This window comes from Anabrus simplex, chromosome 5 (genome assembly GCF_040414725.1).
Source record: "Anabrus simplex isolate iqAnaSimp1 chromosome 5, ASM4041472v1, whole genome shotgun sequence".
NCBI classification, from domain to species: Eukaryota; Metazoa; Arthropoda; class Insecta; order Orthoptera; family Tettigoniidae; genus Anabrus; species Anabrus simplex.
The window spans coordinates 379,479,816-379,492,791 of record NC_090269.1 but is presented as its reverse complement, the minus strand read 5'-3'; positions in this window follow the sequence as shown (position 1 = coordinate 379,492,791).

Here is a 12,976-nt window from a genome sequence, read left to right as displayed (position 1 = left end):
ACAAAATAATAAAGTATATATATGCCCTCCCCCACAAACAAATTATATGCCCTCCCTCACAACAAAAAACCCTTCCTGTACCCACCTTCCTTTCCCATTATATTTAATCCTTGTACACATCAACGATAATTAAATACCATCCGCACACACCTTCTAACTCCATACATCAAGCTACCCTCCTCGACATACCATCACTCCTTCTCCAACCTGCCGAAACTCCTGGCCAGAGTGAAGGCATTACCTTCAGGGTGGCCCGCCCCTCCCCTTCAGGGAGGGGAATGAAAACTAGAAATAGATAGATAGATTGTGTAACTGCGCACGCTATTCTTTTGAGTTAGTAGGTAATATCGGCAATATTAGTGACAATTCAGACATGGAAACAACCAATTCAAATTCTGAGTTTCTGTTGTGTAAAACAAGACTGGCATCATCTGGTTGAAACTCGCGTTTAAATAATGAGTGAAGCAGGCAGGCCCCTTCGGGAACTGCACAAGTCTCTTGAACTCTTTAAAATGGACTTACGAATACAAAGATGTATGACTAATTTAGATATTATTTTGAAGGTAAAGCAGCTAGAAAGTTTCAATTTTATTGGTATACATGATATTCGTGGTTTTGTTGTAGGGTTTACATGTGTTTTGTTTGGTGGTGAAAAGGAATGGACTTCAATGGGACAATTGTTATTAAAAAGTTCTTATAAAAGCGGAGAAGCATCTACATTGAAATAAACATATCTAGAATGAAGAGAAATTCCGTTTACTGGGGCGCAAGGTGCAATAATTCAAGCTGTTAAACATAACGAAGTCATAAAAGAAAATCGGCTTGTTGTTGAGAGACTTGATACTGTGTGTTTTCTTGAGAAACAGGAGCTTGTATTTCGAGGTCATTTTGAAAGGGAAGACTCTATCAACATGCACAATTACCTAGAGTTGTTAGATCTTCTTTCAAAACAAGAATAGTACATTCGAGATCATCTCCAGTCCACGTCGGGCTATTAATAATAATAATAATAATAATAATAATAATAATAATAATAATAATAATAATAATAATAATAATAATAATAATAATAATAATAATGGTTACCCGTCCAAAGCAAAGTCAAGTCAAAAAGCATGATGGCACAACATTTCAAGAAACATACCCCAGGGTGTAAATCTTTGGATAAATCCCTCGTCGTGAACTCCACGGCGCACGAGTCTCGTTCGGATTCTGGGGGAGACTCGACATCATGCAAGAGACGAGTCGGAGCGTCTCGGTGTACCCCGAAGAGTCAAAAACTCAGGCCAAAATCTAAAACCTTTCTAGCAACTTTCAACAAAAATTCACTTACACAAACTGGCAAGCTGAAAATCCTCACCAACGCTCTACACGAAAATCAGATATCCATAATGGCCCTACAGGAAACAAGGTACCCAGATGAAGAGATTTTTGAATCCGAAGGCTACCGATTTTTCAAGAGCAAAGCGCAAAGAGGAATCCTCAATGGAGCTGTGATGCTTGGAACCACGTTTGCTGTTAGAACCAAGATCCTTAAATCGGTTGCAAATTTCGAACCTGTGAATGACAGATTGTCCATACTCACAATTAAATGCGCGAACAAAATCTACGCCCTAGTTAACGCACATGTTCCTACAAAAGATAAGAACAAGTCTGATCCAGACGAAGTTGATAATTTCTGGGACCTACTGGATGAAAAATTAAACAAAATCCCCAAACACCATGTCAAGCTTCTTTTGGGTTACTTCAATGCCCAACTAGGTCGTGAACAGAAGTACAAGAAAGTTATAGGAAATTACCCTGCTCACAAAAGAACCAATACCAACGGCAAAAGACTGGTGTCCATTTGCGAAAATCACAACCTGCAGGTCATGTCGACCCACTTTCGCCATCTACCCAGAAAGCAAATGACTTGGCGTTCTCCCGTCCAAGCTCTCGGAGAGTTCCAAATTGATCGTGTTGCAATCTCCAGGAGAAACAGCCCTGAGATTATGAATGTCAAGGTAAAGAAAGGCATCAATGTGGCCTCAGATCATTATATGTCTCTTATCAAACTCAAACCAATTCCCGCAAACACAAGGAAGACAACCAAACAGATCACACACTTCGACAATGATAAACTTCGGCAAAGGGTCGAAGAGTTCCAGGAGAAGGCTAGACCAAATGACTGTGAATTTAACAACGCCAAAAGTCTCCTTGTTGAGGCCGCCAAAGACGTTGCAGAAATCAAGAAAAGCAAAAAGCATGCCTGGTGGAATGGTACCTGCGAATCAGTCCTCCAAGAAAGACTCAATGCGTGGAAACAGTACTACTCTACGAAATCAGAAAATGATTGGGAAACCTACAAAACCCAACGTGCCCAAGCAGCTAGGGTGTTCAGAACTGAGAAACGTAAATACGAAAAATCTCTCATTGAAAAGATAGAACAAAACTTTAAGAAGAATGAAAGCAGAGAGTACTACAGAGCCTTCAAACGCAAACTCACTGGCTATAAACCACCATCTCTATGCTTTGAGCGAAAGGACGGCTCACCGGCGACGTCAAATGAAGAAAATTGCAGCATTCTGGCAGACTACTTCAAGAATTTACTTAATTGCTCTAAACCGCAAAGCCCCATTGAAACCAAGGAACCCTTACTCAGGTACCCAGATTCCAGACCACCCGACAGAGATGAAATCAAGCGCCACATTGCCCGTCTCAAAAATAACAAAGCGCCGGGGAAGACTCAGTAGTAGCAGAACTATGGAAATATGCCCCAGAGGAATCACTTGATATCTTGCAAAAGCAAATAGAAGAAATTTGGAACAAGGAGACCCTACCCGAAGATTGGAAAATAGCTTTGATCCATCCATTAACTTACACAAAAAAGGCCGCATGAAGAACGTCAACAACTACAGAGGGATATCTTTGCTACCCGTGACTTACAAAATTCTATCACTTGCCATCCTGGAGCGTTTGGAAGCACAAGTCGAACATCAAATAGGTGAATACCAAGGAGGGTTCAGAAAAGGTCGCTCAACAGCTGAACAGATACAAAATCTCAAAACGATCATCATATATTGTACACTAAGGTCCAAGCAGTATGTATCTGTCTTTGTGGACTTCAAGAAAGCGTACGACTCCATTGACCGGGAAGTCCTGCTAAACATCTTAAATGAATTTGGAGTTGATTTGAAACTGCTGGCATTAATTAGAGCCACCCTGACCGATACAAAATCCAAGGTGAAGTTCCACGGATGTCTCTCGCATTCCTTTGACATCAAAACAGGAGTCCGACAAGGTGATGGGCTATCCCCGATACTCTTCAACTGTGTTCTTGAAAAGATCATCAGAACCTGGCGGGTGAGATTACAGGAAACCAACTACAGTCCATTGAGAATAGGAACCAAATCCAAGGGGATCGCAACAGACTGCTTAGCATTGGCCGATGATATTGCTGTTCTCTGAAACGACATAGAAACCGCTAGAGCTCAAGTTGAAATTTTAAAGGAAATTGCCGAACAAACTGGTTTGCAGATATCGTTTGAGAAAACAGAAGTAATGACTAACATCAAAGAGGCTCCACCAAAACTCCATACAAAATACGGGGACATCACCCGAGTAGACAAATTCAAATACCTGGGTGAGATCATCATGAAAAATGGACTGGACAAAGAAGCACTTCAGGAGCGAGTACGCAAACTGGAAATAGCCTACCAAACATCCCGCACAATCTACAACAAAAAATGCCTTTCCCAAAACACCAAGATACGTCACTATGAAACAGTTCTGAAGCCAGTAGTTCTATATGCAGCCGAAACCCTGTCTCTAAATGCCAACAAAGGACTCCTTGAAGAACTGGAGAAAAGAGAACGCAAAATTGTGAGAGGAATCTTGGGATCAAAGTACAGAAACGGAGTCCATCAAAAGAGATCCAACAAGGAAGTCTACAGCAAAATAGAGAAAATTACCGACACAATCAGAAAAAGACGGGCACGATTTTACGGTCATCTGAAAAGAATGGACGGAAGAAAGTTAACTAAAGAAATCTTTCACTTTCTTTATTCAAACCCCAAAACCACAATTCCCTGGTTTAGAAATACCAAAGAAGACCTTCAAATGCTACATATCTCAGCTGAAGACGCCCTTAACAGAGATCTCTTCGGCAAGAAAATATTGACGATCGGGCTAAACCGAGACGAGCAACCGAAAGGAAGACACGGTGCCCCTTGGACAGAGGAGCGTAAGCAGGCCCACTCACAAAGAATGAGGGAAATTTGGGCTCTAAAGAAGGCCAAGTTCAGTGTCAAATGTAACAAGACTTAACGTGGTCCTTGATGGCCCCAGCGAATTATATATATATAATAATAGGAATACGGTAATAATAGTTTTATTTGTCTTACGTCCCATTAACTAATTTTACGGTTTTCGGAGACACCGAGGTACCGGAATTTAGCCCCGCAGGGGTCCTTTTACGTGCCAGTAAATCTACTAACACGAGGCTAACGTATTTGATCACCTCTAAATACCACCGGACTGAGCCAGGATCAAGCCTACCAAGTTGGGGTCACCAGTGCCTCAACCGTCTGAGCCACTCAGCCCGGCACGTCGGGCTTTAAAGGTACATTAAGCGAAATACAGAATGAATGAACTGAGTCTGTAACCACGATAATTCAGGAGACGATCAAAGCAGAGTTAGATTCTTGTGATTTCATTGGTATTCATGAGGATGAGACCTTAGACGTATCAAATAGATCTCAAGTCGGTGTAATATTCCGGTTCTACTCAATACAAGATCGCACATAAAGATTCATAGGCTTCCATTATGTTTCGATTGATGAAACTGCATCGGGCTTATCAGAATTAATTGTCGGTATTCTGCGAAAGTGCGGAGTAATTGATAAAATCACATGTCGAACATATGACGTGTGCTCCACAATGGCAGGAAAGCATGAGGGTGTTCAGCATTACGTTAAACAAATTGGTGACGGGACACATCTCTACACTGCTATGCCCACAAATTAAACCTTGTTCTTCCCCATTACTCCAAAACGACATAATCAGTCAGGCTCTTCATTCTTAAGCTGACAGCGTTTAATTAATTTTTAGTAGATCCTCAAAGAGATCTTCTGGAGTCCAAAGGATTTAGACTTCTACAAGCATTGGAGCTTTTATTCTAGAGCAGTCCACACAATATTTTCACACTATGATGATTTAAGACAGGCTTTTGAAGATATTGCACAAAATAATGAGGGTAGGGACAGTGAGTCGTACAATTTTGCTGTTGGGTTGCTTAACATACTTAGGAAGGCCCAATTAATTCATTTGCTCTGTCTCTGTAGAAATTTTTTATTTATACAGACCACATCCTTGCTCTACTGAAACATAAAACCCCATCTGATGTAATTCTGTGCAATAACGAAATTATTAAAACATTGGTATCCTCTTTGAATACCACTCAAGAACATGCGATCACAAAACACGGTATCCTATTGCGTTGAAAAATGTCGTAAAATAAATAGTGAGATGTAGATGACAGGTCATTCCAAATGCTCAAAATTTTAACAATGAAGTCCTTGACACCTTAATTATGCAAATGGAAATAAGGTTTGACGATTTTGTAAGAATTCAGTTTGTTGAGTTTTTTGATTCAACTCGCTTCATAGTTTACAAAGAGAGCTTCCCTGCTATTAAACTGAACAATGTTATGAACATATAACATTTTTAAATAGAGAAATACTGGAAAATGAATTGATAAACATTTATTCCGACAAAAACATTTTGTCCCCTCAAAAGTTTATATTGTCCTTAATGACCTCGAACCAGTGTATATTGAAGTGTCAAAATTGATTCGCCTAATATTATCATTTCCTGTGACCACGGCTTCCTATGAAGTGAGTATGAGTACTCTGAAGAGGACAAAAACCTTCTTGCGTAGTACAACGATGAATGAAAGAACTAGCAGCCTTAGAACCATTTCTACGTCGGTAGATGCAGAGTGGGTCTCGGTCCATAAGTGGCTACGGTGGTCCGTGCTCCAATAGCTCTGCACTCAGACCGCCACAGCCGAGCAGAGGAAAGGTGGCCACGGCTCTACCGTGGCTCTACGCCCCTGCATTCGGGAGACGGGACAGGGCTGGACCTCATGGCTGGCCCTAACCGTCGGCTGTCCTGAGAAGGGTTTTCCGTGGTTTTCCATTCTCCTGTACTAAGGCGAATGCCGGGACAGTTCCTAGCATGAGCCACGGTCGCCCACCCCGTCACCTTCTCCGAGCATCTCCTTCACCGTGACAGAGAGACAGGGTCACCGTCTAAGAGACCCGCCTCCCCCTTCAGGGAAGGAATGAAAACATTAAAAAAACATTTCTATCAAGAAAAAGCCTGTGAAGGAATTAATGAGTGATGAACTATTGAAGGACCATGTGAGTGAACATTTTGCAACCAAGAAAACTCGACGTTTGGAACTACTCTACAAAACACGTTAAGATAAAATTTCCTGCCTACCCATTCAATAACTAATAGCTTCGCCACTGGTCATTACCCGTGCAGGACCAGTTTCCAGAGCGGTCCGCACATTTGACGACGGTCCAGAACATTATTATTATTATTATCATTATTATTATTATTATTATTATTATTATTATTATTATTATTATTATTATTATTATTATTATTATTATTATTATTATTATTATTATTATTATTATTATTATTATTATAGCTGTTCTGGACCCCACAGCAAGATGCAAGACCGCTACTTGGCGGTAAATTACATCTGCTGCCATTGTCAACACCAGCACCATTGTCGCGCGTAGGCAAGTGTGCGGGATTTCTGGCGATACGAATGACATACTTCCGTGCATTATTGACCTTATTATAGAGGTGAATAATTAGACGGTCAATCTCATTCCTATCGTTTATTTCAAAGGTGTTTAAATTTTTATTTATATGCCAGGAGAATCTACTGTAATCTAAGAACGTTCTCCGAAGGAAAATATGGCTCTTGTAAACGAACCCAGAAAAGATTAAAAATGATCAGTTTTTGATCAGAATAAATACATTGAAAATCTACAGCCTGTTTCCAGTCATTCGACAGACTCAGGAACGGAATGGATAAATCCCCCATCTAGCGACAATGGGAATTGTGCCGGCTGCCGAAACCTGTCGCACTCCTCTGGGGCAATGATTAATGAATGACAAATGAAATGAAATTATATTGGACAGTGTTGCTGGAATAAATGATGATAGGGAAAACCGGAGTATCCGGAGAAAAACCTGTCCTGTCCAGCACGAATGTCACATGGAGAGACCGGGATTTGAACCACGGAACCCAGCTGTGAGAGGCCGGCGTGCTGCCGCCTGAGCAACGGAGACTCCTTATAAATATATTATGAAGAGTAAAAATCAATTGGTCTCACCTCCTTTTACACCCCACCGCCATTAAGTTTATTTACCCCCCTCCCAGAAGGCTAAAAAGAAGGCGTGTTTCTTTATGTTTAAAGGAGATTCCAAACACCAGCGTTCATGTCTATTACCTTCAGTTTTGAGATAAAAATAATTCACTTTTTCACTTTCACATTCCTCCCGCCACCCCGACCCCTAAGTGAATTTTCCGGCAAAATATACTTGTTTCTTTAATAGTAAAGGATCTTCTAAATACTCTAACTTCTTCATTTTTTTATTTATGCGTCCTCATGAAAGGAATTCAACTCCTTTTCACTCCCGCCCCAAAGATGATTCCCCCCGCAAAAACGGGTTTTTCTTTGTTTTTAAAGGAGATCCAAATACAAATTTTCACGTCTGTAGACCCTAACAACTTTAGTTTTTATTAGATGTAAGTATTCTCATACAATTAAATCAATTAATTTTTCAAATCTTTCACCTACCCCCTCCCCCCCCCCCCCCCCCCATTCATTGGATTTTCCGAGAATACATCTTTCTTTACTTTTAAAGCAGATTCCAAATATCAAATTTCACGTCTGTAATATCTTCATTTTTGAGATAACAGTAGCCTAATTAAAAGAATTCATCACCATTTTCAGTCACATTTATCCCCCATTCCACCCTAGTGGTATTTCCGAAAACTAAAAATACACGTTTCTTTACTTTAATAGAGATTAAAAAATACCATTTTTCACTTCTGTAACATGTTAAGTTTTTGAGAAATTTCATCCCAATTTGTGACTCCTGTTTAACCGCCATTAATTGGATTTTCCAAAAACAAAACAATTCGTGTTTCTTTATTTTTAAAGGAGATCCCAAACACGAATTTTCAGTTCTGTAATATCTTCAGTTTCTGAGATATATGTATCCTCATTAAAGGCATTCAACCCATTGTTCACCCTTCATCCTATTGGGATTTACAGAAAAAAAGTGTTCCTTTATTTTAACACGTTCAGTACCAGCTTCTGAGCGGGACACTCGAATACCTGGACCGGCCATTTTGATGCCAGGCCCTCTTGACTTGCATCACTTAATACAATTTACGATTACTCCTAAACTATAAATGTTAGAAAAACGATACTTTGTGCTTACCACTAGTAAATATTTAGGGTGTGATATCTGGTGTCACAGGTTTCAAAATACGTCTAATTTTATATAGCCTATCTGTATTTTCGGCATAATGATTACTGTCACCGAAGTGAAGAAATGAAAGAATAGGAAGCGTATTCGGAATATTGTATTAGAAAATATCGGAGTATGAAAAACAGGGTCTTCGGTCCAGTACATTTTTATATCAGGATTTTGGACTAATCGGTTTTCACGATTGCATAGTCGAAATCTTTGTGAAAGGCCGCGGCGCCGCACTTATCACTTGACTCGCGTATAGATTGGTCCGCTCACACACATACTGATAAAATTCGTCATTCATGAAAATACTCACGTAACTCAAAATATCCTGCTTATATTTTATTTGAACGTTTATACCTCAATTCTCTGTAAATGGTGGAAAGGGTGGACAATAACTAGGATGATATGTATCAGGCACTTTACTTTTCTTTATAGGCCTATCGGATTCGGGAATCGGAATTTTCTCGTCACTCTCACTTTCACTATCTGAGTCTATTTCAGGAATAAGTTCAGCACCAGAATAATCATTGTGAACAATACTTAATACTTTTTCTTCCGTAAGAAACTTTGTTTTATAAGCCATTATACTACACTCGGTAAGAACGACATGCACTGCATTGAAATCTCAAGTACCGTCTTGACGCGCGAGGAAGTGCTGAGATATTCCCGCTAAAACAGCTAAGATAAACATAAGCCCACTCAACGCGACGGTTATCTCAAAAAGGTCAACTACCTGCTACAACCAATAACGCTGGCTAAGGTGTAGGAATGCATAAATGACGAATATAAACAGCATTGCTTCGCGCGGAACATTAAACGCCTTACGCCGTCCACGGCCCGCAGCATAGGAGCAAGCTTAAACGTCTTACGCCGTCCACGGTCCGCAATGAGTTAAAAGGAGATTCTAAATATCAATTTCTACATTGCAAACTTTTAAAGTTTTATGATATAGATACATTCATTTTAAAAATCCACCCCCTTTTCACCCCACCCCCACTAATTGGATTTTCCAAATACAAAAAAATTAATTATTTTAAAGGAGATCCCAAATACCAATTTTCAGGTCTGTAATATCTTCAATTTCTGAGACTTAAGTATCCTCATTAAAGGCATTCAACCCCTTTTTCACCCCTCCTATTGGGATTATCCGAAAACAAAAAATACATTTTTCTTTATTTTTAAAGGAGATTCTAAATACCAATTTTTACATCTGTAAACATTTAAAGTTTTAAGATGTATATACACTCATTTGAAAAATTCACCCCCTTTTCACCCCCCCATTATTTGGATTTTCCAAAAACGAAAAAAATACCTGTTTCTTTATTTTTAAAGTAGATCCAAAATACCAATTTTCAGGTCTGTAATATCTTCAGTTTCTGTGATATAAGTACCGGTATCCTGATTAAAGGCATTCAACACCTATTTCACCCTTTTCAATACGTGTTTTTCATTATTTTTAAAGAAGATTCTAAATACCAATTACTGTATACTTTAAAAGTTTTGAGATATAGATACACTCATTTTAAAATTTCACCCCCTTTTCACCCCCTTAGCGACGGAATATCCAAAAATCCTCTCTTATAGAGCACCTACATCTTAATATGAATGTATCCCCAATTTTTCATTTCTTTATGTCCGGTAGTTTTGGCTCGGCGATGATGAATCAGTCAGTCAGTCAGGACAAGTTATTTTATATAGAGAGATTTCACAGTTATATACAAAATATCTCTTGTACGAACGCAAGGGACCAGACACGTTTACTCATTGTACGAAATAACTCAGATTTTCACACACATTCATGCACCAATAACACAGTGCTACACCCACACTGACAGCGAAGATTGTGCGTCTACTGCTGCACTCTTACGGCGACTTGGAGAAATGTCGGTAGTCGCGCCTTCCTGTGTTAAACTAGTGGCATAGAGCAGGCAGTATAAGAGGATCGAGACGGCGGTGCTTCACAGCTGATCGGAGCTGGCCAATGGGAGTAAAGATAATGGTGGCAATTTCTTCTTTCATGCTGTCTTGCTTTCAGTTTTCCTATAAAAGAAAGAATACTTTTTGAGACGGGATGGTGGGATTATAGCAAGCGTAAAGGAAGGATTTCTCCTCTCTGGTACTCCAGGTATTGTAAAACGTTCCTTTTCAATCTTTACTAATGATTACCAATGCCGGCCCGCTTGCGGAAGCGCCACGTATTCTAATTCTAGAAGTAACCAGTGGCGGTGAGTTCTCAGGAGCACAGGACCACGTGAGCACCCAGTTTTAATACATAGTAGCTGATGTACCCGTGCTTCGCTACGGAATTCTACACTGTATACAGAATTCTAGGTTAGGTAGTGTACACGCTGTGAGCAAGATTTTATTAAATTGCGTAGCTCTTGACGCGACGGGGAAATCACCAAACGTCTCTTATCATAATTATGAAGACTAAGTTAGGAAATTTTCATTGTAACGGTAGGCCCGCTTGCCTACTATCAATCACAATCAATTTGGGGATTTTTCATTATAATTTCTAGGCACTCGATCTCCACCTGCCTTTTTACATCCTCAGAAAGACTTTCGCAAGTAGTTTTCCCAACTGAAATGAACATAGGTCATTACAATGACGTCAGTAAGAATGGCACGATTAAAGGAATACTTTCATATGAAATACTCGATCAAATAAAACCACACATTTTCTCACTTTTAACGAATAGTACTATGCTGCTGGTCTAACAGTCCAAAGTTCCAGAGCTGGAATGACCAAGCCGCAGACAGCCGTGAAAACTCTTCGTCTTTTTTCGGTGGGGTGGGGGGACGAAAAGTGGAGAGTCAAAGGCCAAAAACTATGCTCTTTCGCTAATCTATTTCCTAGGAGTACCCGATGAATCGGAAAATCTCAATTGACTACACTGGCGGCGGAAAGGACTATCTGACTTGGAGGCAAATTCTTCCTCCAAGACAGAAGAGAAACCCCCTCTTCAATGCTAATTTGGAATAAAATGAATGTAGAATTTAATAAAAGTGAAGAGGAAGAAGCTTTTCTTAAGAAACAGCTCTTTTCAAGGTTGAATTTTAAGTTATTTGGTGAATTGTGGTGCTGTAATTTGGAATACGCCTAAATTGTAATTCTAGACCAGGTAATACTACCAAGTGAGTCTCTGCCTTAAATGTGCATACTGCTCATTCAAAACAGCTCGTCGTATAGCTGGAATACTATGATGAACCAGTCTGTTACGTATCAGCAGTATCAGGAAATGTATGAACCAGAGGAATGACATGCTAAAAAAGAAAGTTTTCTAGCTCCCCTGCTATTTCCTGCCAATATTCAGTCAGGCTGTTATACTCGGTACGCAGCAGTAGTCCCATCTATCGGAGATCAGTGGCAGCATAAGAGACAATGAACATCACAATAAACAATGGTCAATATAATGATATTGTTGATCAATTTTAAGGACTTTCGATATTGTAGGCGTTCACATTTAGTTTTCTTCCGACTCCGAAATACCACTGTTATCACAGTCGGTACGGTAAAACTGAATAAAACATAAATGATCGGCAATTGTATTCTCTCTAACTATTGTTATGTAGAACTTTTCGATAGGACCAATAACATAGGAACTTAAAAATTAAATATTTGATGCCTTCCCCTAAACTACAATTTCATCCAGGATGAATAAAATTGTTTATAGCTTAGACTGGACAGTAGTTTCTTATTCTCCGACTCTATATACCGATTTTCATTAAATTCTGTTCTCGGCGTTGATGTGGACTTAGCGACAAAAATACAAATTCACGAATATATGTTATCATACCCGGTACGGTAAAAATGTTTGACATAAGTGATAGGAAATTCAATTTTATATATCTTTAGTTATGTAATATTTATCGATAGAACCACTAATAATATCAATATTTGAGAATTAAATTTCAGGCCTTCCCCTAAACTAGCATTTCACTCAGCGAGAACAAAATAATTTATAGCCTAGATTGTGGTGGTTTATCCCCCGACCTTACATACCTATTTTCATTAAAGTCCCTTAAGCCGTTTTCTCGTGATGCGTGTACATACATACATACAGACAGAGAGACAGAAAGACAGACAGACAGAAATTACGGAAAAGTAAAAAGTGCATTTCCTTGTTACTGTAGACATGACCGATACAGAAATTCCATTATTTTCAATTTCTGAGCAATGTACAGACAAAACTCTTATTTTATATATATAGATTTACGCATTCATGAATAATTTAAAACTTTCCTTTCTGTCGACCTGATTTCGACAATCGATCGAAAGCACTCGACTTATATCTAAGCTCCGTTACACCGACAGTTGTTCGTTTTGACTGACAATGCAGCGAGCTAAGACCAACTACAATATCTCAGACCTTAACCGACCTATCGAAACTGTCCATAATGGCGGCAGCTGGAGTGCAAGCTTGCG